At 34.6% G+C, this 7,729-nt stretch overlaps 1 long non-coding RNA gene across 8 annotated transcripts; it reads left to right on the forward strand.

Moving 5' to 3' along the window:
* Positions 1–218: 218 nt before the first annotated feature.
* Positions 219–7,135, forward strand: LOC122020142. Of its 8 annotated transcripts, none has more exons than XR_006122127.1 (4): positions 837–1,914; positions 4,194–4,270; positions 5,330–5,713; positions 6,818–7,135. It is a non-coding gene; the product is annotated as an uncharacterized LOC122020142 (long non-coding RNA). The 8 variants fall into 8 exon arrangements; XR_006122122.1 differs by having other exon boundaries at positions 843–1,893; XR_006122126.1 differs by having other exon boundaries at positions 1,039–1,914; positions 4,540–5,713.
* The last annotated feature ends 594 nt before the right edge of the window (positions 7,136–7,729 follow it).

Below are 7,729 nucleotides of genomic sequence, written 5' to 3' on the forward strand. Positions count from 1 at the left end.
TTATAAAATTAAAGCATGGATAATCTTGCAGCTGGGAACTGAATATATTCTGCATGGGCCATGGAGCAAAGAAGGAAAAGTAGTCCACATTATGCTTCGGAGAAAAAGATCGAGTATATATGGTCACTGTGCAATTAGTTGGCGTTGACTTACATTATTTCGTGCAGCATACATTATAAATAGGGTAGATGTGGCAAGAACAAGGGGCAGCAGGGGGGAATTAATCTTAGTAGAGTTAGAAGAGGGGTCTTACATGAGGGTAAGGGCCTGCTTTGGTTAAGCCAAGAATGACTTGCCTATAGCTTGCAAGATCTTCAGAGATCATTATTGTCTGAAGAGGTGATGACTACATCTTTGGGTTTTCTATAGGGCAGTCATCCCCTTGGCTTATGCTGAGAGGCTCTTATCCTTCATGCCAGCCTCTGAAAATCTTCTGTCAATTTTCTAATTTTCAATTACTATAAAGGTTTATACTGCTGAAGTCTTCGTTACAGGCCAGGTAGACATTGTAGTATATAAATCACAAGGTTTTTTCAGGACTTCGTGTGATCAGCTGGAAGGGAGGTAAATCAACTTCGCCCAGTGCAGGTAGAATATAATGATGCATTTCGCACATGTTAAAATTGATATCATTACACCGTATATAAATACCAATTAGTAGACCAGGTGTACATATTTATTATTAAAACATAGTCAATTATCCTATTTAAAAATTTTATCTTAAATTTTAAATACGATAGTTAAAAAATCCGTACATTATCTATTCTACTCATTCTCTAAATTTTATATCTATGAATAATATTTTTTAAAATTTAGAAAATAAATTTTATTCCCTAAACACTATAGAGGAGTAAGAAAAAATAAAAAAGATAATATATATAGTGCGGTGAAAAATAAATATCTAAATTTAATAAAATATATTTTTTTATTCTAAATTATACGTTTTATATAAGAAAGCTGGTGTGATTATATATATATATATATATATATATATAGTGTTGTGGTAAATGATAGGATGTTTTTCTCAAATAATTAGGGTTTAAAATCCATTTAGTCAATACATGTGATGTTTAAATAATTAGTGGAGTAAAATATAAAAGATAATATCCTTCAGTTCAAATAGTTTAGTATCATAGGTTCTATGATAAAATATAAGTAAGTAAATCTTAAAGACATTTTGCCATGGCAAAATAATTTTTAATTTACATAAGAAGGTCATGCACTCAACAAATTATTTTACATAGTTGAAAATTGACTCTAAAACTTATTAAATCAACTATTCATGTATGCACTAACTGTCTAACTCGTGGGTGCGTGTTTGAATAACTAGTGAGGTTGGGATGCCGCGTCAAAAGCTACCTCGCTTACTGCATAGGGAGAATGTGAAATTGGCCAGTCGATCCCATAATTAATCGAGTTATAAGATTTAGATATTTGATATAAAAAAAAATCTATATGCACCACTAACATTACTATGGATGATAATCCATATACATCTGTTATTTTTTAAGATTTAAAATTAAAAATAAGATTATATAGATAGACGTGCGAAGCTGCGAGGAAAAAACATGTCATCTATTTTAACCTAATGTATAATATTTTTAAAAATTGGGGGCCATTGTTAACAAATTAAAGGTTAAGTGGACAAATGGAAAGATTGTCCAGAGGATCTGCTGCTCTCGCGTTGGTCCCTTTTTATCCAGGTCTTTCTAACAGCGACGAAACCCTAATCATGGCGAATCTGGGTGGGGTCAGGTCGTCTTCTCCTTCTCCTCGCAACTATTCTTTTAATATCTCCATGTTACGTGATGGCTAGCTTCGGTGTCCTCCTTCCTCGACGCATACAAGAAAGTAAGCCTGACGCTTCGGTGTCCTCCTTCCGGCGCTGAGCAGGTCTCCATTGCGATCGATCTCGTTCGTATCGTTGCATGTGTCTATTGCTTCTTACTTAAATGTTTTCCTTATTAGTCCACTAATTTTCAACTATCTCGATGCTTCAAGTAAGTTTCTCGTTCAGTTATGATTTATGAATACGCGATCCCATTTCTATTGATCCTATTTCTTTGGAATGATATATTTTTGTGAATCGGATTGAAGCCGTGTGCTTAGGATTGAGAAAATTGGGGAGTAACATGATCTACTTGAAGATCTTGACCATGTGAATTTTTTTTCCCATTGGACAGGCTCTCATTTGACCTTTTCCTGCATTTTCAAAATCTATTCCTTGTTTGGTTTCTTATAAACCTTTGGATAGAACTTATGCTATGTGGATTGCATTATGCTATGCTTGAATTGCTTTTACTACTTGTTTCTGTTTCAGTTACTGAAGCTAGTTTGAAGATTCTATATTTTTTTATTGAAAATTTTTATTTTGTCTTTAGATCCATTCATTCCTCTTCAAGCAACTCTCATAAATGATTTTGTCCTATGATAATTGTGCATATCATATATTCAATGTGCTGTGGAAATCTATTATTTCCATTAGTTTGTTAAATTAACTACACATTCCAGATCTAGGAGCTGCAGCTCTTAGGAAGGAATTACTTTCAAGAACTCTGAGAGTAGTAACATTCATGGACTATAGGCTGGTTATGAAACAAGTTGCTATAGTGTGTATTAACCTGATTCAAGAAAAGAAGATGAAATGCCTAAACAAGATTATGCACTACGGTTTGGCACATAGTTAGGGAATTAAGGATGAGGAGATGGAGACAAGTATCTTATTTGGATCAGAGGGACTCAATTCAAGCATTTAAAGAGACACTTTAAGTTGCATCTGTCCTTTATTACTAAACATTTGATTAAATTTGGAGCAATGCCCTTCTCAATTTATGATATGACAATCTGTTTAAGTAGGGGAGAATTTTTTTATGCCTCTACTGTCTACCACATACAAACCGAAACTTTTCTTCAACAGTTTGGTTGTTGTTTTCCTCCTATTCTTATCTCTCTCCCTCTATGACATGCATTCACGTAAACATCCGTATGCCCTCTACTGATTCTCAACCACTTCTATGTGAATTTTTTATGGAGTCAATGTCATAGCAAACTTCCTTTTTCTTGAGTTGTCAAAGACTTTATGAGTTTAGCTTGGAGTTCTTTAAACCTTTGAGCTACAAGGTTTTCCAGCACCTCAGATTTTAGAAGACTATGATTTTTTTTATCACTAGGCCCTAGTCACTTATCGCCAACTTTTACATTGTCAAATAAGAATGAACTATTCGACTTCTTGCATTTGCTTGTGTTCTCTTAGAATTGACATACTTTTTTATCCCATGATCATGCTCTCTAGTCTATCTTAATCGATACTTTTAAGAAAAAAGGAAAGGTAAACCAGTTAGCCTCATTGACTAGTCTTGTAAATCGGGAGCCCAACATCCTTTGGTTGCGCGCCCCATTTGAAAGGAAAAAATTCTATAAATTCGCCATAGCTGGAGATCGAGCTATGGATGCCTAGGTGACAACCTGGATGTCCTATTGCACCATAGCCCCTGGGGCTTAATCGAGACTTTTAAGATGGCATATGATGTGAGCCTTAATGATGATAGTTTGCCCCAAGATAGTTTTGCACTTGTCTCTGGAAAGCACATCAAATACTTGGGAATGACTAATACAGCCACTAGTCTTTATAATGAGAATCATTACTATTCGTTTAATGTTAGTGGTGTCTTGTCTCTTTTACCTTTGAGTCTAACTTGAAGGGTGTCTTCCATGGTTCTGCTGTTGTCAAATTCTGTATTCCCACTAAGGCTGCACTACAGGTTTATCCTGTTTCAAAATGCATGTTTTAAAGTGGCAATAGGTTTGAAGTCATTGTTTTATGTTATGGGAACAAAAAAGTTTGGTGTTTGCCTCTTGTGTGTTTTTCTGCTGTGAAAACGTGGAAATACTGAATTCATTCTAGGGTTTCCTACATGCGTAGTGAAGTTATCTTAGTTAGCTATAAAAGTGCTTCTAATAGTTTGCTTTTATGACTTATAACTATACATAGTTTTTAATTTTTATTACGCATATTGTTTTGTTTAGCCTCTTGCAATACAAAGTAAGGTTGTGTACGATAGACCTAATGTGATATGACCATCGGGCCCCACATTGGCGGGAGCTTCGTGCACTTTCCTTTTTTATATTGTTTTGTTCCTTATTAATTTGGTGGCTGTATACTGTAGTTTGAACGTTAAATTACACTGGTGTAGGAAGCTTATTCTACTTCTGTTCTACCATTTGATGTTCTTGTTAACAAGCCTTCTGAGAAGAAGTTTGCATTCGTGAGGTATCCATAATCCATCCACTGACCATCTGTTACTATCTGTTTTTTTTTTAATTTCCCACTAATATTCAATTTTAATTTTAATGGGCTAGCATCCATTGCAAACATGGCCTGCGTTGACATGTTTTTGGCAAAAGTAACATTTTTTTTTTCAATAATATTTCTGAAAAGCTTCTGATTCTTGTGTTCATCAAATAATTAGTTTGCCATTATGCACAAACTGCCAACTAAATATGGACCATTGGTGTCTGTTCTGACATTGGTGGTGCTAGTTCATCTACCTAGTTGCTGCTCCATCAAATGCTGAAAAGAATCAAGCAAGAAAAGGTGGTGAATTGAGTTTGGAGCAAATTTACCTTCTTTTTGGTTGAAATGCTGCCTGCAGTGCTGTGAGCTGAGTTTTCGTTGTCATACTCAAAATGTCGTCCTGTGACACCTGTCTATTTGCTTGGACTTTTGGGGAACTTCAAATGCTAATTCAAGTTCTTGAGTTCTTACCTTTAGCCTTACTAAGATGACTAGGTTCTTAATTTGATGAATTTCAAATTTTGCCAAAATTTTGTTGCTAATTTTCTCGGGAAGTGTTCAAAATAATTAGATCTAAAAGTGTGGCTCTGCAAGGTGGACAATGCATGTATAAGGGAGCAGTAAGCCAGACTGCTAGCTGAGGTTTAAGGGACCATGCTGTCCAGCCTGTGTAATGCACCTCGCCACGTCAGCTCGGTTGGCTCCTGTCTGTGGTTAACAGTTTAAGCTTGAACTCATCCCGGGTGTATAAATGACCAGCTGTCTGGAAATGGACTTATTAAGACATACCTGGTGGATGTATTTAAAGTAGTTCCAAATAATTCAGGGCCTGCCATCTGATACCTTGATTTTGGTGATTTATCTTCGAAACTAGGACTCCTCATGAGGTGCTTACTATTCACATAAATATATAGGTAGAATCCAAAATATTACTGCTTTTGATGTGTTGCTTCTGGCTTCTGCCTTTTCCTTGTTTTGAAATCAAGCATATTTTTCTTTTCCAAGTGGATTTAAGACTTTTGGTGATTCAAGCAGGTCCTCAGTTGGATCTTCAGTGATGTGACCAAATGTGGGAGAATACTCTAAATGGTCCTGGGTTTGTTCTTTTGTTTTGTTTTGCTTTTATTAGAAAAAAGAAGTATATCCAAGGATTGAACCATTATTCCGAGGACAGGTGAGTTTCTGATGATATTGCCGTTTTACTTGTAGAAAAAATTCAGATTTTGCACCCTTTTCTAATCTTATTTATTAAGGTATATGTCTAAGCTCTATCATTGTTTCTTTGGTTGAAATTGCGTTTACATGTTTAAATTATAGAAAAAATGGTGCTGTTCTTCAAATTGTGATACAGTTGCACGAGGAAGATAAAGACGTGGAGATGTGCAAATAGGATGTGGTGGCAAAATAATATTGGTGATGGTATTGGTCTCTTTATTTTATTAATCTTTTACAAAATGGTGTTTGTTTCATATGTAGTAGTTGTACTTGTGTTTAATAGTTTATTGGTTTGTTGGTTACTGATCCATTGGTTCACTCTAGCAACAATACAGTATGACGTGTGGATTAATATGGCTAGTTAATTACGTAAATAGTCATCCATATTTTAGAGATGTTGTACTTAAATCAAATCTACTCAATTGGACATATTGATTTGAGTTTCAGTTTTCTTTGATAATAATATTAGTTGTAGGTGCACATGTATTTGATGCTTCTGACACCATCTGTAAAACAGGTTCATTTTTTTTGGTTAAACCGGTTCATTATGCACTAGATCAAGCTGCACAATCAAACATTTTAAAATTTTCTTTATTTTTGTTGATCACAAATCAGCAAGGAACTGCTGAAATGATATAGATGAGGATGATAGTTTGACCCACCTTGGGATCCATATCGACCAATCTTGATGTGGGCCATCCTCATCATCAAATGTATATTGAAGCGGGAATGAGATGGATAAATTCATTTTATATGCAGGGGCAAAACAGAGGGTTGGAGTGGGATCTTTAATGTCCTGTCTCTTCCCATCTTGTTTTATCTTGTTTGCTCATCAAATCTAATGAAGAATGAATGTATAATTTATATCGTGTATTATGTCTTGCCCCACAAAAATTGATGATAGCAGCATAAAGTAAAATTTGTCTTATAGTTAGTTTACCCTGCATCTGCTTGATTTTTATGTGGGAGTTGAGATGTTAAAAACTTGTATCTCGTTCACTTCAATTTTTTGTGAGAACAACGATGAGAAGTTGAATATCTGAGGAAGATATTCTCGTGTTTTCTGAGTCTGCTTTCAAGTTTGGAAACACTCAAATTTTGCTGTTGATGTTTTACGCCTTTGTGACTCAAGACTATTTATTCTCTCTTTATCATTTAAGTCATTGTATCGCCTTTCTTTTGGAAATCATTTGGTGTTTTTCATAGTTCTGATGCACATTGTTGCACTACATATCACGGTTTCTTCTCTCGTATGATGACATTTGATCTGTTCACTCAATTGACTGATGATAGTATGATAACCTGTAGCTTGTTGCTGCTTTGAAGTTCATGTATGCACTGCACGAAGGCCTTTTCCTATGGAGCAACGCCTCCAAATGGACGCGGTATGGGCGATTCAACGGGGTTTAGGTGTGTCAACATCCCACACAAGTTTGATCTTGCAACTTGCAAAGAACTCACAAGATGATACTCCATGATAGCTTTTTGTTCTCCTCGTGTTTGGTGTTTATGACGTACATTTTGTGTGCGCTTTTTATCCGTGTAGAAGAGAGATGGACTTTATAAACAGCTTACTTTTTATTTGATTCTCCTGGACCATCCAAAATTTCATACCAGGGATAATATCAAGGTTATTATAATGAATTTTTCACAAATATAATGATTAGATCAAGGCATGCCTACTTGGATGGAGTACTTGAAGGATGATTTATTGAGAATAATTTTTTAAAATATTTCATTCTTGCTACCGTTTACCTACAAAGATATTTAAAAATGATGAAAAATCAAGTGGGCTAGAGATACCTTTGAATCATTTTGGTTCCACTCAAATAAGATAACAATTAAATCCCTAATAGCCTTCCGAGTTATTGTGTGATGGTAAGAAGTGAGATAGATTTTTTTAGATAACGAGAGTTTAAATTTTATCCAAAGCATGTTAAATTTGAGGAGTTTAAAAAATTTAAGAGGTTGGATCTCATGATCTATTTATGTTTCTTGATTTATTTAAAGGTTGATGGAAAATTTTTATGGTCCGATCAGTTATTTGTATACTTAGATTATAAAAAATAAAAACAATAAATTCCTAGTAACTTATCAAAATATGTCCAACCCTACATAAAATAATATTTAGTTGTAACTTCTAAAATAATTTTCACTCATGACTTGGAAACACTAATTAATCTCATCAATTACAAAGTGATCTAAATGAATCAAAATGAG

The sequence above is a fragment of the Zingiber officinale genome, chromosome 9A (genome assembly GCF_018446385.1).
Source record: "Zingiber officinale cultivar Zhangliang chromosome 9A, Zo_v1.1, whole genome shotgun sequence".
In the NCBI taxonomy this organism is placed as follows: Eukaryota; Viridiplantae; Streptophyta; class Magnoliopsida; order Zingiberales; family Zingiberaceae; genus Zingiber; species Zingiber officinale.